The sequence below is a fragment of the Marmota monax genome, unplaced genomic scaffold, assembly GCF_021218885.2.
Source record: "Marmota monax isolate L192 unplaced genomic scaffold, Marmota_monax_Labrador192_F-V1.1 WCK01_AAM20220418_F8-fsc00106, whole genome shotgun sequence".
Classification (NCBI taxonomy): domain Eukaryota; kingdom Metazoa; phylum Chordata; class Mammalia; order Rodentia; family Sciuridae; genus Marmota; species Marmota monax.
The window spans coordinates 8,987,969-9,013,180 of record NW_026695218.1 but is presented as its reverse complement, the minus strand read 5'-3'; the positions used below and the strand labels follow the sequence as shown (position 1 = coordinate 9,013,180).

At 38.1% G+C, this 25,212-nt stretch overlaps 1 protein-coding gene across 2 annotated transcripts in view; it reads left to right on the top strand.

Moving 5' to 3' along the window:
- Positions 1 to 15,233: 15,233 nt before the first annotated feature.
- The window catches only part of Znf638 (zinc finger protein 638), a 69,681-nt gene continuing 59,702 nt past the window's right edge, over positions 15,234 to 25,212 (top strand). Inside the window, exon 1 of one of the 2 annotated variants that reach the window (XM_046432178.2) lies at positions 15,234 to 15,348. The gene's annotated coding sequence lies outside the window, so the exon portion shown is untranslated. Of the gene's footprint in view, positions 15,359 to 25,212 lie in introns of both variants that reach the window. The other variant, XM_046432177.1, reaches the window with a different exon arrangement.

Below are 25,212 nucleotides of genomic sequence, written 5' to 3'. Positions count from 1 at the left end.
TAAAAATATTTTTAAAAAGAAAAATGAAATAAAAACAAAGGCAAAATATAAGCTTCAATTTTTTTATTATCAGACACAACAGATATAAATCTTCTCTATCAGTGATATAAAAATTTCCGAATACTTACTCTGAGATTTTGCATTTACCTTGATATGTACTGGTTGCAAACACACCATATCTGATTTGGCCTACTATTGAATCCTCAATGCTCAGGGCATTGCCTGGTATACAGAAGACACCTAATAAGTATTTGTGAAATTAAAAATATAACTTTGCCAATTTGGGGGCAAGTTGTTTCCAATGATTGGTCACTTTAAATATCAAATTGAGCATGTCTATAATTAAGTCTTCATTTCTTCAGGCTCAATTCCTAGCCATAGAATTACTACATCCAGGGTAGAGACATTTAAAAAAGGTTTTGTTAAGCTAAATTGCCTTTTAGAAAGATTGTGATCCCATCAATGTTGAATATGAGTGCCATTTTTGTTCCTTTGCAATAGTTCTCTGTTTAGCTCCTTCTCCTAATTTAACTACTTCAGTCTTGGCCTATGTCTTGGATCATCTTTGAGCTGGGGAGAAATAGCTTTTCTGCCCCTTGTCCCCATTCTGCTTTTCCAGGGAATGGTTCATTACCAGGTGGTATTTACCTTTATCTGAATAGAGTAGTTTGGGACGGTTGAAGGGGTCAGGAAGGACCATTGCTCTTTAGGATATTCTAGTTCTTTGAGTCTTCCTAGGTCTGGATTTTTTTTCCCGTGGTGTCTCCTTTAATTTAGTTTGGCACAAATTTTGACTTTTGCAGCCAAGCAAAACTAGTGGTTATCTGACTCATATCTGTGTTAGTCTGTGGGCATGAAAGTATCTCTTTGTAAGACCCTATGGTCTTTTTTTTTTTAAACTTTACTGAAAATTTATTCAATAACATAATAGCAGAATTTTTCAAGTATATATTTATTATTTTTTCTTTATATATGGCAGAGGAATGCATTACAATTCTTATTACACATATAGAGCACAATTTTTCATATCTCTGGTTGTATACAAAGTACATGTACATTTTCATACATATACTTTGGATAAGAATGATCATCACATTCCACCATCATTTTTAACCCCATGCCCTCTCCCTTCCCCTCCCACCCCTCTTCCCTATCTAGAGTTTGTCTATTCCTCCCATGCTCCGTCTTCCCACCCCACTATGAATCAGCCTCCTTACATCAGAGAAAACATTGGCATTTGTTTTTTTTGGATTGGCTAACTTCACGTGGCATTATCTTCTCTAACTCCATCCATGTACTTGCAAATGACCTGATTTTATTCTCTTCTATTGCTGAGTAAAATTCCATTGTGTATATATGCCACATTTTTTAATCCATTCATCTATTGAAGGGCATCTAGTTTGGTTCCACAATTTAGCTATTGTGATTTGTGCTGCTATAAACATTGATGTGGCTATGTCCCTGTAGTATGCTCTTTTTAACTCCTTTGGGTATAGACCCAGGAGAGGGATAGCTGGGTCAAATGGTGGTTCCATTCCCAATTTTCCAAGGATTCTCCATACTGCTTTCCATATTGGCTGCACCAGTTTGTAGTCCCACCAGCAATGTATGAGTGTCCCTTTTCCCCCACATCCTTGCCAACACTTATTGTTGTTTGTCTTCATAATAGCTGCCATTCTGACTGGAGTGAGATGAAATCTTAAAGTGGTTTTGATTTGCATTTCTCTAATTGCTAGTAATGATGAATATTTTTTCATATATTTGTTGATTGATTGTATATCCTCTTCTGAGAAGTGTCGACCCTACGGTCTTTCCTTGTTGGCTTTCAGATAGGCTGACTTAAACTGAAACTTGGACTTTCTTATGAGAATTAGATGTCCAAAATAATCAATACCTGAGTGAGGATACTTTTTATTACAAGTTGCAGAAAATCCTAATACAAACAGATACATTTATTATCTTCCATAATGGGAAGTCCAGAGGTAGGGTGAGCTTTAGACTAGTCAAGATCAGCAATGGCTCAATTATGTCATTAGAGACCCAAGTTTATTCTTTTCTTTGTTCTGCTATTCTCAACAGATGCTTTCTCCTAAGATCGGCTTCTTGTGTTGCAAGGTAGCTGCCAATAGACACAAAGGACATAGACTTCCTTGGTGATTCTTGATATAGAGAGGGGGAGGGGGTTTTTATTAAAATGAATCAAGATTTTCCTTTAATGTGATTGGATCAACTTAAATTATGTGTTCCCATCTAAAATGTTTCTAAAAGCCTTTAAAAATGTAGGTTTGGGGGCTGGGGCTGTAGCTCAGTGGCAGAGTACTTGCCTAGCATGTGAGAGGCACTGGATTTGATTCTCAGCAGCACATACAAAAATAAATTAAATAAAGGCATGCTGTTCATCTAGAACTATAAATTTTTTAAAATGTAGGTTTGGTGGGTAGAAAGTTAGTGTTCCAAGTTATAATTTAACTAGCTCCTTTGTAATCACAGACCAAGGTTAGTTACTTCATAGCTAGGGCATAGAAGAATCTGCATGACACTCCATATTTTATGGTTTATTGTTTCTAATCCTTTTATGTTATCAATTAGTAATTTGTCAGGATTTTGGTTTTCAAATAACAAATACTCAGTTCAATTTGATTTAAATAAAAAAAGTGTAGGGCTGGAGATATGGCTCAGTGGTAGAGCATTTGTCTGGCATGTGTGAAGCCCTGAGTTCAGTCCCTAGCACTGCCAAAAAAAGGTGAGGGGAAGGAGGATTTTATTGATTCATGGAAATGGAAAGGGTATGGGATAGTCTGATTTTGGACGTGGCTGAATGTAAAGCCTGAAATGTCATCCAGGTCCTTCTTTCCTAGTAAGTTTTCTCAATTTGGTAATCATGAGGGCCATCAAAAGTCTAAGACTCAAATCTTATTAGCCTTAGCAATCTCAGCAAAAAGAGTATCTTCTCTGATCACTCTGGCAGAAAAATCCCAGGAAGCATTCTGATTGGTTACCTTCTTATTTCTGAATCAATTACTGTGGCCATGGGAATAGAATATTCTGATTGGTTAGGACTGAGTCATGTGTCTCATGTGTTCCAGGTTGGCAGTTCAGCCATATCTAAACTTGGAAATCCTTCCCCTCTGGAAAAATGGATTGGTTATGGGAAGAAGGGGATAGGGGTGAATGTTGGGAAGGCAAAAATAACAGCTGCTTACTAATTTAGCTGTTCAAAAGAGTCCAAATTTGCTACAGCAGTAATTCTCAAATTGTGTTCCCCAGACATACTAAATCAGAAATTCTGAACTAAATAGGCATGGCATCACATACCTGTAATACCAGCTACTTTGGAGGCTGAGACTAGAGGATCATGAGTTGGAGCCCAGCATGGAACACAGTGAGCCCCCAATTAAAAAAGAAGAAGAGGAGGAGGAGGAGGAGGAGGAGGAGGAGGAGAAGGGGGAGGGGAGGGAGAGGAGGAGGAAGAAGAGGAAGAGGAGGAGGAAGAGGAGGAAGAAGAAGAGGAGGGGGGAGGGGGAGGAGGGGGAGGAGGAAGAAGAACAGGAGGAGGAGAAATGAAAAATTCTGGTAGTACAGCCAGAAATCATTTCTCCTTCTTTGTTGATACTCTCGTACTTTTTTGTAAAAAACTTAATCATGGTTTCTTTTAGGTCTTTTGATGTGTTTGTAATTGCTACTATGAAGTCTTTGCCTGTTAAATCCAATATCTAGGCCCCTTCACAGGGGGTTTCTTTTGCCTGTTTTCCTCTGTACAGGTTACCCTTTTTACAGGTTTATTTCCATGTCTCACAGTGTTTGTTGTTGAAAACTGGAGTATCTTGGGTAATATATTGCAGCAACTCTGGATACTGACTCTCCCCCTCCCCAGGCTTATTTTGTTATTGTTTGTTTAGTGACTTAGCTGAACTATTCTAGTGAAGTCTATTTCCCTTTCCCTTGAAATGCACAGCCTCTATTTTAGCTCTACAGAGGCTGAAGTCTTAGAATGTATACATGGTTCCTGGGATAAGCATTTTATCAGGGCTCTTTTTTCCCCTCAATCCCATTAATGGGATTGAACCCAGGACTTTATTTGCTCATGCTGGGTAAACATTCTATCACTGAGCTATATCCCCAGTCCTTTTAAAAATTTTAGTTTGAGACAGGGTATCACTGAGGCTGGCCTTGCATTTGTGATCTTCCTGTTTCAGTGTTCTTTTTGACTTCCAAATTCTTCCTTGATCTCTCTGTTGTACTCCACCTGTCATTATCGTATCATATCCAGCTTTTATTTATTTATTTTGGTACTAGGGACTGAACCCAGGGGTACTTTACCACTGAGCCACATCCTAGACCTTTTTTATTATTATTTTAATTTTGAGACAGGGCCTCTCTAAGTTGCAGAGGCTAGCCTCGAACTTGTGATCTTTCTAACTCAGCCTCCTGAATGCTGGGATTACAGATGTGCACCATCACGCCCATCCAGCTTTAAGCCTTCATTAATTGCATGCTGATTTTCCTGTTGTTTCTGACCATGCCCTGAGTTATAAATTTCTCCAAGTCTGATTGAATTAAACTTATGTTCCTTTGCAGAGATAGTTTTTGAGAATAATTCCTGATGTTTGTGCTGTTCCCAGGAGGCTTTCTCTTTCCCTAGTTCTCTCTTGCAAATTTGCTCACCTACATTTTTGCTTATCGATCTTGTGAAACTGTCAGCTTCCTTTTAATTTCTTATCTAATTTCTCTATTGTCTCTGAGACTGCCCCTAAACTTGAACTTGTACTCTGTTCTAAATTAAGCCATTTCCCCTGAGGAGAACTTGTCTGCTCATAGCCTGCCTCTTCCTCTGAGCAAAATCTCTGAGCCACTGCTCCAGAGTTGAAGTTTGGAATAGTGGGCCACTTCTGTGGAAAGACAACCCTAGTTTAAGAGCAGAACTCTGGATAGGGGCAGTAGCCTTTGATCGTCTCAGCTTACCTCTCTTGGAGTGGGATTCTGACCTAAAAACATGTTGGGAGGAGGCCCAGTATTATTATTTTTGAAACTAATGTTTGTTTTCCAGGAACTTTATTTCCATTTTGCTTAAGAGCTGTGGAAGAAGAGCTCAAAACCACTCTTATTCCTGCCCATTCAGTGGCCTTAACAGTGGGTACTACAGACCAGTCTTCAGTGGCTAGCTGGGCCCTCCATCTTCAGTAGGGAACTGCTAGATAGACATAAAGGCCACTTGCCCATCTGCAGACCAGTCTGCATCCTCAGGTCGAGTTCCTTCAGGAGCTGGCACAGTTCTTTCACCCTGAAATGCCTCCTTGGTCATGGGCTTTTCAGTGGCAGCCTCTTCAGTGTCTCCAGAATTAAAGATCAGGCACGACCTGCAAGGAATGTTCAGAGGAGATGATGCCATGTGTGTTCAAAACTTCCTGGGCCAGCACCTGGGAAGATTCACCACATCAGCCCCACGGGGTGAGTTCCCTTGTTGTCTCATGGTAAAGCAATGTCCACACAGTGCAGAGGAGAATCTGTGTTGCACATAGTGATGGCAGGCACGTTGAATAAAATGCCTCTGTAAGAAGCTGGTGGTCAGACCTGGGATCAGTAACCACCAGATGATGTGGCTCCTGGAAGGTTGTCTGGATCTTGTTGGTGAAGATTCCAGAAGTAAAGTGGCCAGTAAAAGGAGTGGCTCTAGTGGAGCAGCAAACTTCAACACAGCCACTGGTCAGGATTCCTAGGGTAGGACACTGACCTCAGCAGGGCTTTCAGTGGCTACAGTGGCACAAATTGTTAGGAGAAGCTTCTCCCAGTTCTGCTTCAAATTAATGATATAGATACCATTGCTTTCCCTTTTGTAGATGTATTGTTCCATCTGGAAATCAAGATTGGTACCACCTAAGTGGGTCTCTGCTAAAAGGAATTTGAAGACATCTTTCTTCTTCATTTGGAGGGCATCAAGGGTTTTGGACATTGTGGAAGTTTCCCATGAAGTTATCACAGGAATTCAGAACACTGTTGTATGAACCCCTCTCTAGGTAGCACAGAAAAGCAGGGCCCTGTTTCATCTGGGTAGAGCCTCCCTTTTGTAAATGTGGGCTAGGCATAATAAGGGCCCCAGACCTTTCTGCTAATCTAGACTGAAGAGAGATGCTGATGGCTTGTTCCTCTGGAGAGAGATTGTATCTCTTGGGGGGTAAAGTAAGAGGAGACCCATCTTCTCTACACCAACTAGAGTGAGATTTCATCACACTGAGCTTTGAGATGACAAATGAGTGGGTTATTCAAATGCCAGAGACTCCCACTGTTCTTACCAAGATTTGGTAGATTTCTTTTTTTAGTAAGTCTATTTCGTCATTCACTATTTGTTGTTAGAACAATTTATAGAACTTTAAGTGGCTATTTTTTTAATAGTAATTTTCACCAGTTGTGGTTAATTCACTCACTGTGAAGCATGTCCATGAAACTCTTCCTGCATCCATTTTGAAAAATCCTTCTTTCCTTCCTTCCTTCCTTCCTTCCTTCCTTCCTTCCTTCCTTCCTTCCTTCCTTCCTTCCGATTGAACCCAGGCCTCATTCATGCTAGACAAGTGTCTACTACTGAGCTATACCCTCAGCACCCTTTAAATTTTTTATTTTGATATAGGGTCTCACTGAATTTCCTAGACTGGGCTTGAACTTGTGATCCTCCTGCGTCAGCCTCCAGAGTAACTGAGATTCCAGATGAGTGATGCCAAACCCACCTTCTTTCTTTTCTTTCCTTTCCTTTTCTTTCCCTCTCCTCTCCCCTCCCTTCTATTTCTTTTATATCAGGAATTGAACCCAGGGGCACTTAACAACTGAGCCACACCCTCAGCCCTTTTTATTTTTCATTTTGAAACAGGGTCTCTCTAAGTTTCTCAGGGCTTTGCTACATCGCTGAAGCTGGCTTTGAACTGGTGATCTTCCTGCCTCAGCCTTCTGAGCTGCTGGGATTACAGGTAGGCACCATGATGCCCATCTGGCTAGATCTTTCTTAAATTGCTTTTGTAGGTAATGTGTACACTGTACACAGTGTTATCAGGGTAAAGGGCTCATATGATGATCATCCTTCAGGTAAAGGATTATTTTCATTTGAGAAAACTAATTATTAATATTGCTTAAATTAGAGCTTAGATTAAAATTCTGTTGTTTCTAAAGCCCAATTCATTGCCCACTGATTGATTATGATTTTGACTCATGTTTTCAATGAATTGATTCCCTCATTTTCAGATAAGAATATTAGGTATATACTGCTGTATAGACAGTTTATCCCCAAACTTAATAAAAAAATAATATTTTTTATCTTAATTATTTCTGGGGGTCAGGAATTGAAGATTAACTTAGTTAGGCAGTTCTTATGATGTTGCTTTCAGGATGTCAGTTTACGATGTAGTGTGTGTGTGTGTGTGTGTACATAAATGTATATATATATATATATATATTTTTTTTTTTTTTTGGTACTGGGGATTGGACTCAAGGACACTCGACCACTGAGCCACATTCCCAGCCCTATTTTATTTAGAGATAGGGTCTCACTGAATTGCTTAGTGCCTAACTTTTTGCTGAGGCTGGCTCGAACTTGCAGTCCTCCTGCCTCAGCCTCCTGAGTCACTGTGATTGCAGGTGTGTGCCACAGAAGTTCAGCCCCTGTGGGCCTCTTAACAGCCTACTTGGATGTCCTCACAACATGGAAGCTGGCTTTCCCTAGGATAAGTAATCCAAGAGAAAGTGGGTAGTCGACTGCTCTCCTTTTTTATGCCATAACCTTGAAAGTCACATAGTATCACTTCTGCCACATTTTCTTCATTAAAAACAAATGAACTAAGTCTCTCACATTCAAGGGGAAGGGAACTAGGTTTCATCTCTTGAAGAGAAGTATATCATATAAATTAACAAACATATTTAAAAATCATTTAACAAGAAGAGACAAACTGATTTCTTCTCACCATTGCATTAGCTTTGATAAAACTCCAGAAAAGAAACTGCTAATTTTCTTGAGTTAGTTTTTGAACTTCTATATATATTATGCCTTGGTGTACTTTATAATCTCCAAAATTCAAGGATCAGTAAGAATCAAGTTTTCTTTCTTTTTTTGGTACTGAGGATTGAATCCAGGGCTACTCTACCACTGAGCCACATCCCTTTTTATTTTTTGAGACAGGGTTTCGCTAAGTTGCTTAGGGTCTTGCTAAGTTGCTGAGGCTATTCTCAAACTTGCAATCCTCCTTTCTCAGCCTTTAGATGTTTATGTTCTTTTCAAGGACAGGAAAGGATTCTGGGATTTCTCAGATTTTTCATCATGGCCTTCTGTCTATGTTAGGACTTAGATTTAGAAACTAAAGACAGAAGAAGGGCAAGTAGTTGCCCCAAATGGTATTTATTAGAATATTTGCACTTGAACTGAAATAGTGATGAGATGCTTTATGTCATTGAGACAAAGCCCCATTTAGTTAACAGATCATGGGAGAAAGTTCATGATGACTCTTCTTTTTTTCTAATACTTTTGGGCTTTGAGCTGTGACAGAGCTGAGCAGGCAGAAACTGAGGGCTGGATAGAGCTGCTCAATTCTTGTTGTCTGGCCAATCAGAAAACAGGGTGGATGAAAGAAGAGGGTAGGGATTTGTGGATAAGAGTTATGGTAAAGAGGCAGTGATGCTGGGATTGGTGGGGGTTGGGGATTTAGCTCAGTGATAGTAGAAGGCTTGCCTAGCACACACAAGGCCCTGAGTTCTGTCCTCAGCCCTGAAAAAGGAAAAAGAAAAAAAAATATAAAGACAATGATGAGTAGAATATCTTTCCCCCCCTATAAAGAATACTGACACTTCTAGCTGGGAATGAGAATTTATGGAAGCCTTTCAAGGTGACTAGAAAGCGTAGAAACCTACAGTATCATGGGTCTAGCAGACTATGATAAAGAGTATTTTTCTTAGAAATGCCATAGGTCTTGATGAGTAGCTTTTGGTGCACAGGAGATTTCCAGATACATCTTATGGACAAGCTAATCTAATTTCTCCTTCTTTTACCTTTTACATGTAATAAAACTAAAATCTGGTGAGTTTTGTATCAAAGTAGGAGCCAGAGAGATGACTCTTGTAATTCCTTATCCAGTGTCTTGTGCAGAGTTACATATTGCTGTGTCTGTCAGACTTTGCATAATCTGGTCCCTCACCTTTTTCTCCATTCTCATCTTGTTCTCTTTCAGTCACTCTTCCTCACCTGAGCTGGCCTTCTTGTTAGTACCAGGGCCTTTGAGCTTGATGTTTCCTTTGGTCCCAAAGTTCTTCCAGGTATCTGCATGGCTTCCCTTGTCTTCCTTTGTATTTCTGCTCAGATGTTGTCTCATCAGAAAAGACTCCCCTGACTCCCCTATCTAAAGTATTTCCTAGTTCCCACCTCATCATTTTCCCCTTTACCTGTTGTATTTTTTAAACTTTAATGTTATCACATTATGTATTTATTTATTTTTTCTACTGAAGTATAAATCTGTGAGGTCAGGACTTGAGTTTTAATCACTGAAATATCTTCTAGTACCTAGCAAAGTGACATAAAAGAAGTATTCAATGTATTGCAGGTCAAATTATGTTACTTCTTTGCTCAAAACCTTTCTCTCATTCGCAATAAAAACCAAAGCCCCTAAAATGGCCTTTGTCGTGGACCAAATTGTGTGTCCTCTATCCAAGTTCACATGTTGAGGCCTCAATTCCCAGTGTACCTCAGAAAGTGGCCACATTGGGAGACTGGCCTTTTAAAGAGTGGTTAAGGTTAAATGAGGTCATAATGGTGGAGCTCTCATCCAATGTGACTGGTCTCCTTATGAGAAGAGGAAGAGACGGAAGGGAGCATGTGCACAGAGAAAAAGCCTCGTGAGAGCACAGTGAGAAGGTGCTCAACTGCAAGCCAAGGAGAGAGATCTCAGGAGAAACTAAACCTCCTGATACCGTGACCTCGGATCTGCAGCCTCTAAGGAATGAGAAAATCATGTCATTAATTATGAGGATAGCTGGGCGTGGTGGCACATGCTGTCATCACGGTGGCTCTGGAGGCTAAGGCAGGAGAATTGAGAATTCAAAGCCAGCCTCAGCAAAATTGAGGCACAAAGCAACTCAGTGAGACCCTGACTCTAAATGAAATACCAAAAAGGATTGGGGATGTGGTTCAGTTGTCAGGTGCCCCTGAGTTCAGTCCTGGTACTCCACCGCTCCAAAAAATGATGGGGATAATTCTGAGAAATGCATCTTGAAGGATTTAGCTATTTATGAACATCGTGGAACATACTGACACAAACCTAGATGGTATAGGTCAATCACTTGATGTGGCCCATCGATGTAGCCAAGAACCATGGTAAACCTGAGGTTGCTGCTGGCATCCATAGCATACTGTTACGCAATAAACTTTATGAGCAGGAGTATACTATAAAATAATGATAACTAGTATGGGAAAGTAAATATATAATCCAGTTGCAGAGTCATTTACTATCATCACATATTGTACTCTATAGATAGTTGTTTGGGCTATATTTTTATACAACTGGCAGCATCATCACAACACGTGAATAGTGTGTTGTGCTACAATATCACAACAGCTTTATGTCACTAGACAGCAGGAAGTTTTCAGTTTTCTGTGGTGAATAGCATAATTTCTGCCAGAGCAGACCCTCAAGTAATATTTTTTTATATGTTCTTTTGGAAGATAGCCAGGCATAGCCACAACAAGAGGAGACATAGGAGTCTCAGGAAAACGGAATTTATCATACTCACAGGTGCTGGAGGCCAGAGGCATGGCAGGCCATGCAGGTCTGTAGGAGGAAACACCAAGGTCAGTCAGGAAGAAGAAGGGGCAGGATGGAGGGCAAAGCATAGTGTTACCGATGTTGACTGGTGACGAGTCCTTGCTTCTCCAATGTTGAAGAATAACACCAGAGAGCACGCCGAGGCAAGGTCAGAGTAGAAATTAGAAGTTTATTAAAGGACAGCAGAAAAGACTTCTCCCTGAGGAAGAAGGGGACCCAAGAGGTGCGGTTGTCTCACCTTTTTATAGTTTTGGTGATGGAATGTAGGAGAAGGGTTGGGACACAGGTAATCTGGGCAGGAAGGACTTCATTAACACTTCTTCAAATCTGCTGGGGCTGTTCCCTGGGTTCCATTAACATTTCTTTGGGGTGGACTTTGGCCTAGGGCCTTTCCATTCCTTGAGTTGTCCTGCGAGCCCCGGAATCATTCTCAGCATGGCCTCCATTTTAGATTTTACTGATATTAGACCCGATTTACCTAACTACACTGAGTACCTAACTTTAAATCTGGCTTCAATAGGACAGGCTTTCATTAGTGTTTCTGAAGGAAAAGCAAGATGGGGCAAGGTGAACAGCTAAGAATTGGCTAGTTTGAGTAATTGAGGCAAGTGCTAAGAGATAAGCATGGTTCTTAGTTCCTGACAACTGACATTGGGATTATCCTGGCAGAAGAATAGGGCCTCCTTCAGTCTAGGGACCAAGGGAGAAAGTAGGGCTCTGGATTTGTTAGTTTGCATAACAAAGGTATGTTCTTGTTGAGCCCTTGGTGGTCTTCAAAGAGTAGACTACCCTGGTTTTTAAAGTGTCAAACATCATAGCCTAGAAAATTAAAAATGTATACAATACACTTTGTTGGATCAGTTAATGAGTGACCAAATGGCACTGATCCATGGGTAAACAAGTAAATCATTAAGCCAGAAGGTCCATAAACACCCTCCCATCAACCTAGTGGCACACTGCCTGAACTATATCCCCAGTCCTTTTAATTTTTGAGACAGGGTCTCTCTAAGTTGCTCAAGCTGTCCTTGAACTTGCTATCCTCTTGCCTCAGCCTCCTTGCCTCAGCCTCCTCAGGCAAGGGTCATATATCCATTTTTATATACAGGGATGAAATAGTTCTTCATTTTTTGGAAAGGTATGGCATATTTTGAATACAGGAAAAGGATAATTTACTTAATATCTGGAATCTTCATGATTGACTTTATTCATTTCAAAGAAAATAAAGCTAGATTTCCACCTCATGTCATAAAATTAATGTTAGATGAATTAAACATCTAAATATGAAAAATTATGAAGTTGCAAACAAATTCAGAAAGCTTTGGGAGAATTATTTTATATAATTTCTGGGTATGTATCTTCTTGGGAGTAGGAGGAGGCTTTCTAGTCTAAAAAAGAAAACTTAGAATTCATAAAGGAAAAAGTTCATAGATTTGATTGCATGAAGATTGAAAGTTTATAATACCAAAAGAAACAAAACATTAATGGAGAAAAACCAATTATAATGTGGTTGAAAAGAATTAATATTCCTTATGTAGTAAGAACTACCTTGTAATAAGAGATTATCTACTTATTAGAAATATAAGGATATGAAAAGGAGTTTTTAAAATAAAGAAATGTACATGGCTAATAAGTATGAAATTGTATTCCATAGTTACATGCAATTTTTCACCCATCAGAGTCATTTATGTGTGTGTATGGTACTAGGGGTTGAACCCAGGGGTGCTTATCACTGAAGTACATCACCAGCCTTTTTATTTTTGATTTTGAGACAGGGTCTTGCTAAGTAATTTAGGGTTTCACTAAGTTGCTGAGGCTGACCATGCCTTGTGATCATCCTGCCTCAGGCTCCTAAATCACTGGGATTACAGGCATGTGCCACTGTGCCTGGCTTTCATTTGTTCTTTAAATAAATATTTACTGGTTTTTCTACTCTGTGTTAAGTATCATTCTTGGAATGCAATGAAGAAAATGGACAAATATCCCTGACTTATATTCTGATGGAGGAAGATACATAAGAAAAAGTAGAATTTTTATGCTAAGTGAAGCTAGCCAATCCTTAAAAAACAAATTCCAAATGTCTTCTTTGATATAATGAGAGCAACTAAGAACAGAGCAGGGAGGAAGAGCAGGAGGAAAAGATTAACATTAAACAGAGACATGAGGTGGGAGGGAAAAGGAGAGAAAAGGGAAATTTCATGGAAATGGAAGGAGACCCTCATTGTTACACAAAATTACATATAAGAGGTTGTGAGGGGAATGGGAAAAAAAAACAAGGAGAGAAATGAATTATAGTAGACGGGGTAGAGAGAGAAGATGGGAGGGGAGGGGAGGGGGGATAGTAGAGGATAGGAAAGGTAGCAGAATACAACAGTTACTAATATGGCATTATGTAAAAATGTGGATGTGTAACCGATGTGATTCTGCAATCTGTATTTGGGGTAAAAATGGGAGTTCATAAACCACTTGAATCTAATGTATGAAATATGATATGTCAAGAGCTTTGTAATGTTTTGAGCAACCAATAAAAAAAAAAAAAAAAGAAAAAGATAAACCAGGTGTGGTGGGGCACAGAATCCCAGGTACTTGGGAGACTGGGCTGGGGCAGGAGGGTCCCAAGTTCAATGGCAGCCTGGGCAAGTGGATAAGACCCTGTCTCAAAGTAAAAATTTAAAAGGATTGGGGTGCCCCAGGGCTCAGTCCCCAGTAGCACAAGAAAAAAAATTTTTTTTGATGTGTTGGAAGGTGGCAAATGTAGAAATAAATAAAACCACAGGTGAAGTCTACCTGAAGGGAATGAAAGAAAATTTAAGAGATTATTTTGATCAATAGTAGAAAACTTAATTGGAAAACCTAGATTCAATGAATGCTTTTCAGAAAGTGTAATTGTTAACCAAATTATGGAGGAGAGAAATTCTTATCAAATTAAATGTTGTAAAATATCTAGATAAAATTGTTGAAGAATAGCTCTCATAAATAAAGCACCAGACAAGATATTTCCAAGATGGATTTTATCAAACATTAAAAGAACAGACAAGCCAATGATATTTAAAGTATTGCAGGTTTTAGAGAAAGAAATGAGTTTGTGGGTAAATTATTATTCTCCTGCATATTTAGTGTAAGTGGAAATTTGTATAAGCTTTTTGGGAAATATTCTGGCAACTATTAAAATTATATATTTTAATATATTACACATATATTATATAAATATTTGTATAATATTTATATAATAGTCCCACTCTTGGGATTCTAGCCTTTAGAAATTAAAGCATCATTTGGTAAGTCAATTTGTATATGGTAATACTTTTAGTAGCAAAAAAGACTGGGAGCAACTTCAGTGTACCACAATAGGTTGAATAATTGATGGTGCAACTATATACTACACATATTATACAACTATTAAAGAGAGAATCTACATGGCTTACCTGGAGAAATGTCAGTAATCAGAAAAGCAAATATCAAGCTAATGTGTACATTTTGGGGGAAAAAAAGAATAACGAACATTTTTTTTTTGTTCCATGTTAATCACACATTGTGTGAATATAAAGAAACATATGGAATTAAACTCATCAGATAAGTTTTTACTATTGGTTACCCAGGGTTTAGGGAGAACTGGTTGGCTATTTATTTCTTGGTTTTGTCTTGTTGCCTCAAGCAGGATTTTTCATTTGAAGTGAAAAATCCAATTAGATGTTTTTTTTTTTAAAAAAAAGATTTGTCTTTTAGCCTTTCCTCTGCTTATTTCAATATGAGTGTGGGTGCCAGCTAAAACTTATGTGTGAGCCTCAAAGTGGGTGCTGTGATTTGCGTGGTATCTGGAAGGTAGGGGTTTACCATATTTTGTTTAATGATTGAGTTTTTATACTGATATAATAGAGTCATCTTGAAAAGATAAAGCACTGAAAAAAATTAATTTCTCTCAGAGCAAGGTTTTTAATGGCATTATGAACGCCTACCGCAGAGGCATTAGTGTGAAATGGTGTATAATAGGATTTCCAGAGTTAAGCTTTTAGCTCAGTATCTAATTTCCTGGCATTTTGAGTGGCCACGATATACATCATGTGATTGCTATAGGAATGAAGGAAAAAAAAGAGTGCAAGGTGAAACGATAAAGATAGGAGGAATAAACTTTATTTGTATAAAGCATCTTGATATTAAGTGCCAGGCATTACTTGTTTTAATGTTATTACTGAAGGGGAAATGATCATGGGAAACTTCATGGAGGAAGTGAGACACTATACGTCTTCAAAGAGGGAGTATGGTTTATGGGCTCACAACAGGCAAAGGCATTGACTAACACTATGCTCGAGTCGGCAGAGGGCGCCGCAGCACGCCACACCACCGCAGCGCCCCCTTCCGGAAGCCGGCTGCCCCTGGTCCTCTCTGGTTCTTCGGGCGAGCGCGGTGCTGGAGGTACGCAGGCGCCAGGAGCCGCTTAGGACTCTTTGGTGCTGGAGGGGCGCGCATGCGTGCAGCTCGCTGGAGGCGGTAGCTTCTTCGGCGTCGCGACTGAACGCTGAGTGCTAGACTGTGTGGGGCGCAAATGGGATCCGGCTGTTAGTCGGTAGGCATAGGTAGGACTGCTGCCTTGTGGGGAGCAGGGGGCTGGAAGGCGGAGGCTCGAAGCGTGGGGGTCCTGCGCCTTTTCTGTGGTGTCCGGGCCGACTATTGTATGTGTGTCGCAGCGGCTGCGCACAAAATGGCGGCGGGCAGACGGCGGGGGCGGGAGGAGCTGGGGGACCCCCGGGATGGCAAGAGAAGGGGTGCTGGGCTGCCCCGCTCGCGCGTTTGCTCGCCTCGCTGCCCAGGAGCGCTTGATCGGGCGCCGGAGCCTGCGTCGGAAAGAGCCGCTGACGCCGCTGCACGGGCTGAGGAACGAGAAGAGCCCTTTGGCAAGGCCGGGCGGCCCCTTCCCCTTGGGCGCAGGGCCTGCCGAGGCCCGCGCCAGGCCTGACAGCCGTGGAAGCGGTGGTGAGGGAGCCCGAGGAGGGAGGAGCCATGCCCCTCCGCCCAAGGAGGCGGCGGAGTTTGAGCCGAGTCCTCTGGCCAGCGACGTTGTGCAAGAAGCATGCGGAGAAGAGCGTGTTTGCGTTTGGGGCTGGGGGATTTGGGGTGGAAGGGAATGATGCGATCCAGCGCCTTTTGCCGGCCACTGTTCCCTGTGCTTCCTTGTGCGGAGAAAAACGTCACCTCTGTGTGGGATACGGAGGGCTCGTAAATGGCGGTGATACTTATTTCCACATTTCTCGGAGGAATCATGAATACAGAACGTCAGTGATTAGTTTTTGTGTGATTCCTAGCTTTGGAGGGGGCGATCTGTTGGGGAAAATGTATCTACCCCATGCTGTAATCCTTGAGGAGGTTTGAAACATCTTTTGTTGTTTGAGTTAATTGTGAAGGTAGGGAGAGTTAACAATCTTACAAAATTTTCAATTAAGCTAGACAATGAGGGCCACCGCCAGCTAATTTTTCTTAACCTTAAAATTTGCCTTTAGGCGAAATTTGGAAGGAGGGGAGGAAATACGACGAATGTGAAGGAGTTCGGAAGAAAAATTGTCACCGGCTTATATTGATTGAGATTCTTTTCCTAACCAGCTTTGGAATTAATGACCCCCACTCCCAATCCTCTTTCGTCATTTGTTGCAAAAGGTTAACTCCTTTTTCAGGGATGTTGTGTTTGCTGGTTCAGATTAGCAATTTAAAATAACCTGGAAAAAGAAATTTACAAAATGCAGATGAATTTAAGGACGTTTACACAGAAAAATAAACTTGCATGTTACATTACTAAAAGATTGCTTTAAATGTTAATGATTGGCATTCTAGATTTAATGGGCTTATGTTGTATTTTTTTAATGAAATTTATTTGACAGCATTTCACATACACTTTGTGTCCCTATGTTCTGTTATATATACTTAAAAATAATTGTGTGGAATCCACCATATTAATATGCTAAAATGTGCTGGGCCATTCCTTCCTTGGACCAAGTAGGGGTAAAGATAAAACAGTTGAAAGAAACCACAAAATCTAATTTGCTTTTTATTAACTGGTTTTCAGAAAATGTTTGTCACATATATTTGTCACCTTATATATTGGTTATATTTAAGTTTCATAATTTTTTTCTTTGTATTTTGTTATGGAGGGTTGTATGGTAGAAACTAGTGTGTAAAATATTTTCATAATCAGTTGTCACTTTATGGCTGTCTTAAAGGTTTTTTTCTTTCTTTCTTTTTGGTGGTGCTCTTAAGGTGATTTCAGAAAGTTTTGTTTTAATGTAATGGAAAAAAATGAGAGACAGCTTCATGGGAAGAATAGACTTTGAAGATCTGGATTCAGATCCCTATTTTCCTTTTAACTGTGTGAGACTTGGGACAAGTTATTTTTGTCTTTATGAAATTTTGTTTCTTTATTTGTAAAGTGGTGATACTAACTGCTTTCTCCTTGAGTTTTTTTGTGGTCACTATTGAAACAAAATATGGAAAGCTCCTATCCCTTGATACATATTAGTCTCTTAATAAGTTTTAGTTGTTAATTTTAATCCAGATTTTAAAGTTCTTAGGCAACATTTTTTGATAGAAAATTACAGTTTGGGAATATTGCTTTTTAATTAAGAGGAGGCTTAAAAGAATTTAGATTCAATTAATAGAATTTTAGAGTTCAGAGATAATCTTTCATTTAAATATTTTGGGCTTCTATAAACTTTATGCTTCTCTTGCACTTTTCAAAACATGGTAATAATGTATTACATGATTGTGTTAGTCTTTGTATCTGTTTGCATGATTGGTACATATTGGATACGCAGAAGTTGGGTGAATGAACTCAGTAGTTGCTAGAGCCTGGACGATATTCCCTTTCCATTGTGCCTTAATGTATATTGATCAAGGTTTGCATAGATCTGCCAAAATCTGGCCATTCTTACATGTGTTACATACTGAGAAACAGTGCTTCTTGTAAAGGTATTCATTAATAAAGTTTAGGCTGTTTTGCAAGGTAACAGGAGTTAATGAATATTGAAATGTGGTTCAGAGATTCTCCACCTTGAAAGTATTTGTTTTTGGCTAAAGCTAATAAGCTCCCCACTTGTATCCAACTTATTTGCTCTTTTCATTGCTTCAACTTTGTGTAGTCTGAATTTGGTGGTTGGAAGTGGAAGGAAAATAAGTATATGGAAAACAAGAATAATAGAAAGAAAGAATGGTGAAGAAAAATGTAGAAATAAAACCTACAGGTATAATAATGATCAGTGAGGATCAAGAATAAAAGCATTTTGGAATGAAAATAAGAAAGTTCAGGGAGAAGGAGAGATAGCTTTAAGGTGCATATATTATCTTAGTAGTTATCTTGGGGTTACGTATATTTTGGATTGTTTTTCAACTCTTTTTAAAGACCAACATGTACTTATTTTTCCAGTCTGTATTAAATTTTTGTACTTTTCACCTGTCTTATTTCTATTGTCTATCTTTCATAACCTAAGTATTTAAGTCTACAAGCTCCCTACCTAAAGCATAGGTAAAAACTTTCAACTAATTTTTCTGTTGTCTTGCTGAGTGAAAGTTGCCAACCTTCCGAAAAAATTTTTTAAACATTTTATTATGGAAATTTTAAATATATGCAAAAAAGAGAATTACATAATGATTCATCCAAGTACCTGTCATCCAGCTTCAATAATTATAAGCTAACAGTCTGTGGCTAGGGTATAGCCCAGTGGTAGAACACTTGGATATCATGCCCTACTTTGATCCCCGGTACTGCAAAAAATAAAAAACGAATAAATAAAAGTAAACAAGCTAATATTCAATCTCGTCTAATCTCTACCCTTACCCTTCACCCTTAGTTTTTTTTTTGGTACTGGGGATTGAACCCAGGAATACTTAACCACTGAGCCCAGCAGCCCTTTTTAAAAATTTTATTTAGGGACTGTCTCACTGAGTTGCTTAGGGCCTCACAAAGTTGCTGAGGCTGGCTTTGAACTTATGATCCTCCTGCCTTAGCCTACCAAACTGCTAGGATTACAGGTGTGTGCCACTGCACCCAGATCTTCACCCTGTTTTTAAGCAAATCCTATGTCTCTGATCAGTTCTTTAATATATAGTTCAAAATATTTTCTAAAATGTTTAGGAAAATTGCTTATCACATCTAAAATAGCCATTACCAATTTTTAATGATGACATAATTGTTAATAATTTTAAAATATAATAATATCAGATATTAAGGCAGTTTTTAGATTTCCTACTTGTAATGTGTCACACACGTGCATATATAAAGTTTGTTGGAGTCAGGATCTGTGTGAGATTCATAATCGGAGCAGTTGCTTATAATTGGTTGCAGTTGGTTGATACATCTTTTAGGCCTATTTATAAACTGCCCACCTACCTGTTTGTTCTTGTTGAAGAAAAACCTTGCTTTTTATGCATTAAATGATACATTTATATAACAGTTTTGCTTTATCTGAATTAGTGAATTTTGATATGACTTTAAAATGTAGTCAGTAATGCTAAATCTGAATTTAGGAATGACTGCAAGAAAGGTGGAAATAAGCAATTAATTCCTATTTCTATTTCTAATATATTGTAATTTTCAGAATTTACCCAGTCTTAATAAAAGGAACAGATATCTACCTGCTTCTTACTTACGTAAAGCATTTTATTTACTTATCTAGCATTTTTTTGAGCTCCAGTTATAATTTTAATCTGCATGACAACGTTCTGAGTGTTCTGGTTTTATTTGGATTTTCAAATGATGAAACTTGGGTTAATCTGTGTGCTCAAGGTCCCATTGTTATTAAGTAGCAGGACCAGAATTATAACACTGAATATAAGGTCTAAATTTTTAAACATTGGGCTATAGTATCTCTCTAAATCTGAATTAATAGTGTTAATTTTTGCTTATGGGAGTAAACCAATTTGGTATGAAGTCATTCACTGGCACCTCTCCTTGCAGGGGTGGATATCTTTGGATCAGTGCAAATTTCCCCAAAGATTGGATTATTACAGATTTCGTAATGGACTAACAGTAGTTGGGGAGGGAACATGATGTAGAAAAAGAAGGGCCAAATTAAAAAATGAGTTTTGGGGCTGCTGATCTTTTTTATGTCTCTTGTCATATTTGCTTATAATCTTTTTGACCTAGTGTACAATTAAGTTATAAAGTCCAGTGTTGTACATAAAATATTGGATAATTTAACGATTTTTTAATGAATTTAAGCTTTGGGTGACAGGGAATGAATTCCTTTTCTCCCTTCTGTGCATGGTGCATGTGTACACACACACATACACACACACAAAACTTACTTTTTATCTGAACAATTTGATAGTAAGTTGCCTATGTTGTGCTTTTTTATCCCTACATACTTTAGTGTATATTTCCTAAGAACAAGATGTTTTGTAATATTATAGCTAACAACTTTAGTAAATTTAAAATTGTTAAAATTCTTAAATCTGAATTTGTATTCTGGTTTTCCTCATATGATCCAATAAAGTTGATTATAGCATTTTTTTCCCTTCTAGTACAGGATCATCTAGGCTGGGATACTGCATCTAGTTGTTGTTATATCTCTCTCTTTTTTTTTTTTAATTTTAAAGAGGAGGGGGAGAGAAAGAGAGAGAGAATTTTAATATTTATTTTTTAGTTCTCGGCGGACACAACATCTTTGTATGTGGTGCTGAGGATCGAACCCCGGGCCGCACGCATGCCAGGCGAGCACGCTACTGCTTGAGCCACATCCCCAGCCCTTTCCTTTAATTTTTATTGTTGGTTGTTCAAAACATTACATAGTTCTTGACATATCATATTATTAGTCTTCTTTAATCTAGAACATTTCTGTAGCTACCTTTATTTTTTGTGAAGTTGACATTTGGGGGTATACAGTCGTCTTTGCTCTTCTTTTTTGGGGGGTGTACTGGGGAGTGAACTCAGGGGCACTAGGCTACTGAGTCACATCCCCAGCCCTGATTTGTATTTTATTTAGAGACAGGGTCTCACTGAGTTGCTTAGCACTTGTCGCTTTTGCTGATGCTGTCTTTGAACTCTCGATCCTCCTGCCTCAGCTTCCTGAGTGCTGGGTTTACAGGTGTGCGCCACCAATGCCCGGCTTTGCTCTTCTTTTTAACAGAACATTTCTCACTTTGAATTTTGTCTGATATTTTCTCTTGATTAATCAAATTTCAAATTATGCGTCCCTGGGTGGAAAAATTGCGTAAATAATGGTATGTCCTCAGGATATCAGATCTGGAGGTGTGTGATGTCCATCTGCCCTTCATAGTATGACTTCATGGGTCATACTATGTTGGACATGTTTTATGTAACATGTTTGCTAGGAAAGACAGTTTAAGACCATGTATATGTCCCACTCATCAAAATTTGCTTCTGGATGTAACATTTGCTAATGATTCTTGCCTGAGCCATTCTTTACTGATAGTTTAAAAGTGATTTTCCAACTCTACTTGTTCTCTAAATTTACTAGTGGAAGGTCAGCGCTCAGTAAGAGTCTTCCCTTCTCCTCCATTAATTGATTTATTGATATGGACTTATGGACTCTTGTTGGTTTTCTCAGTGTTTTGTAATTTTTTACTGTTCAGATCTTTCTTGCTTTCTCCCATTTCACATTTGTATATCTTGCTTTCCACATTGTGAGAGCACTGGTTCCCAACACCATCAAAACATTTACTTATTTGCTTATTCCTAGGATATAATCTAGAGTAGTTTTAGCATGACTTCATCCATATTACTATCCAAAAACATAAAACAAAAAACAAAACTCCCAAACCTATTAAATGAGTGAAGAATTGTTCCCATTCCCTCAGCTCTATCAGAACTGAGGTATATAAATTGAATAGTGAGTTATAAGTTACTGAATTTTTCTTTTTCCTCTTCAGTGGGTTGTAGTATTCATTTAAAATATGATTGAATTAGTTTGCTTTCAGTTTGAGGTATTTCTCTCCTTCCCAACCTTGTTGATTTAATATTTTTTAAAAGTATGTAGGTTCTTAACATGCTTCCGAAATTCAAAACTATATTATAAAAGCTAACTAACTCAGTTGTAGAGAGAACTTTTCTCCGGTGTGTTAGGAACAAAACAAACAAACAAAAAAACAACATAAGGTGTATTCCAGGGCTGGGCATGGTGGCATGCACCTATGATGCCAGCCCTTGGTGCTTTGTTTGGCGGGCGGTGGGAGGATTGCAAATTTGAGTCCAGCCTCTGCAATTTAGCAAGGCCTTAAGCAACTTAAATGAAAATAAAAAAGGGCCAAGGATGTAGCTCAGTGGTAAAGTGCCCCTAGGTTCAGTTGCCGTACACCCCACCCTCCAAAAAAAGGATTTATTTACTCCATGAAATATCATTTTCATATCCCTTAAGTCCTTGCTGTCCATTACCTTTTATAAATAACCCACTTCATTGTGTTCTGTGCTGTTTTATTTTGTACCCATAAGCAGATATGTGTATATTTTCTTATTTCCCTTTTTTGACAAATATGGTATACTATATATGTTCTTTTGTACTTTGTAAAGAAGTTAAGGCTTTTGTTATTTTAAGGCATTCATTCAGTCAAGTACTTTAAGTATGTTTACTTGGTGATTTTTGAACCTACTTTAAGCTGAATGGGAATATTTTTTGGCCTGTGTTATCCATGAAAGAAGCAAGTAACCAAATGTCGGGGAAGGCAAGGATGTGATTAGGCCTCAGAAACAGTTGGAATTGGGTATTGAATGCCTTCACTATTCTGTTTACTTGTTGGTCCTATTTGCCTTTGTTATGGTATCTTTATTTTGTTGTAGTGCTTGTGCTTTCTGAGGCAGTGACTATAGTTGTCAAAGCATTTCGAGTTTTATGAACATCTACTACATTCTCATTTCTAGTTTTAAAAACAATAATCCCAGGGAAGATTATTTATTTCAACTTGGATCAGGTGGTTTCTTTTGAAATAATCTATTATGCTTTTTAGGAGAGTTAAGGTAGTATCACCAATGCATATATATGCTCAGGGAGCAACATTTACGATGAAAACATTTGTGGTCTAGAGACCCATTTATGTATGCAGTGTACATGCTCCTAAAAAATAAAAATAAATGTTAGCTCATGTATTTTTATGGAAATAATAACAATATTAAATTATTGGTATATGGGGTTGTTAGTGCCTGGTTCTCATGGTGATCTGTTCTTAACATTGTGCTTTGACAATGGATCTTCCCTTGTTCTTCAATTTTGAACTCATGATGTTTATACATCCTTTCAGGTAGCAGTGCAGTTTGTGATGCTCTTCCTGATGCCAACTTAAGTTTTTAATTGTTTTTGCTTTCTTTTACTGCTTCTTTGAAAGCACCATGTTTTAGCATTTTAATGCCCAACATGATATTCTCTATTCACCGTCTTGGCACCTTCAGAATTATGGCATGTGTATCTTAACATAAGGGAACAAAATAATGGTAGAAAAGAATTGACTGAATGGGTATAGCTCTACATGGTAAGGGAAATTAGAGTGTAGTTTAACTGAGAAAAGCACAGAATGAACAGCTGGACTCCTGTATTAACTAGCTATTATAATAACTGCATTCTTTTTTTTTTTTTTTTATAACTGCATTCTTAAGTGCCAAAGCAAATGTATAATATTCTGAGACAGTGCTCTGACAAAGTGGCTTCAAATGAGGTATGTGGGTGAATACCTAGAAAAATAATTTTAAAATACTATTCTTTCCTTTATAGTAAATTGGTGGAAAACTTTTCTGCATGTCAGCATGTCATAAAGATGGTCCCCCCACTTTTTTCTTTTTGGTAAGGAGGTAAGACAGGTAAAGAACATGAATTATTTTAATAATTAGAAAAAAGAAAGCTATAGAATAAATTTACAATTAAGATAACAGGATGAAAAGAACACCAAGGAGAGATGTAGATTCTGTTATGGTCTTGTTTCCTTGCTGTGTTCTAAGGCTTCACTTAATCTGTACAGTTTACAAACACTGGGATTTGTTTGCTCTTGGTTATGAAGTTCAAATGAGATAATTTAATGGTATTAAAGTGTTTGTAAACCATGAAGTGCTACAAAGTTCAAGTATGAGATTTTTATGTAAATCTTTTTATTATAAATCTGGGGGAGCCATCGGCTAATTTTTTGATGCTGCTTTTGGATTCTAAAAAGTTTTTAGGTCTTTTAATACCTCTAAAAAAATTTAGGGCTTCCTTTCCTCTGAAAGACAGTATCAAAATAATAGACAGTTGTTGATTGTCCATAATAGTAGAAATCTCAGAAATTCCTCACGGGATTTAATGGTGATATCTTTTTTTAATATGTCAGGTCATTTCTTCATGCTTCCCTGAAGAACCCAGCTTCTGCTACATGGTTCCAAAAGAATTTTTATGATTGACATACTGAATTCTTATTTTAGAGTGGTAGTTAAGAGCGTTCTTGAGAGTTTTTAGCTGCTATTTGTCAAAATAAATGTTTTGTGATCATTAAATAGCCTGTTTTTGAAAAATAATATAGGAAAAATAAAATGTCAATTAAAAATAATATATAGGCTGGGGATATATAGCTCATTGGTAGAGTACTGGTCTATCATGTTCTAGTTCCTGGGTTTTATCCTCAATATCACAAAATAAATAAGAAAGAAAACAGCATACTTCTGAGTTGTAAAATTGTGTTTAGCATAAACTGTTCTTAAACTCTTCTCTATCACATGTGCATATGCATATGCAAGACTAGAAGAATTGTATCAGAATATTAGTTTACTCTAGGTGATGGTTTTATTTATTTTTGAAAGGGAGTATTTCTGTGTTGCCCAGGCTGGCCTCAAATTCCTGGGCTCAAGATGTTCCTGCTAGCCTCCTGTGTAGTTGTTGGTCCTATAGACAGATGCCACTGTGACCAGTTTTGGGTTTTACTGAAAGATTTTGTTGCTTTTAATTTTCTATAACAAGCATATATAATATTATAGGAATAAAAGTTTTAAAGGATTAATACTGTTTAATTGCAGTCATTTTCAAAGGAGTTAATAATCCATAGCTCAGATCTCAACTTGGTTTAATGATTTCATAAGTTGGCTATCTGTAAATTCCTCTGGGTGAACTCTTTAGGACTAGGGCTCCTGGGGTTAGATGTCTGTCATAATTTGTTTTGTTGTTTTCCAGGTGTTAATGACAAATATATCCTTGTCTTTGGTTCCTGTTTCTTGTAACATTGTTTTCTGGTTTCATCCAGTATCATTCTTACAAGGCAGAGGAGTTGTTTTCTTTGTTATGGTATAACGTAATTCTTAATGAGAGGTTTCTACAGAATAGTTTGTAAATAAAAGACTGCTCTCTTAAATCCTGTAAATGTATAACTTTTAACATCTAGAAAATACATAAGTAAGTTTTTGCTTTTAAGGAACATAAAGTATAGTTATATCCAACTGGTATTTGTTCATAATTACATATAGTAATTAGATGGCTGT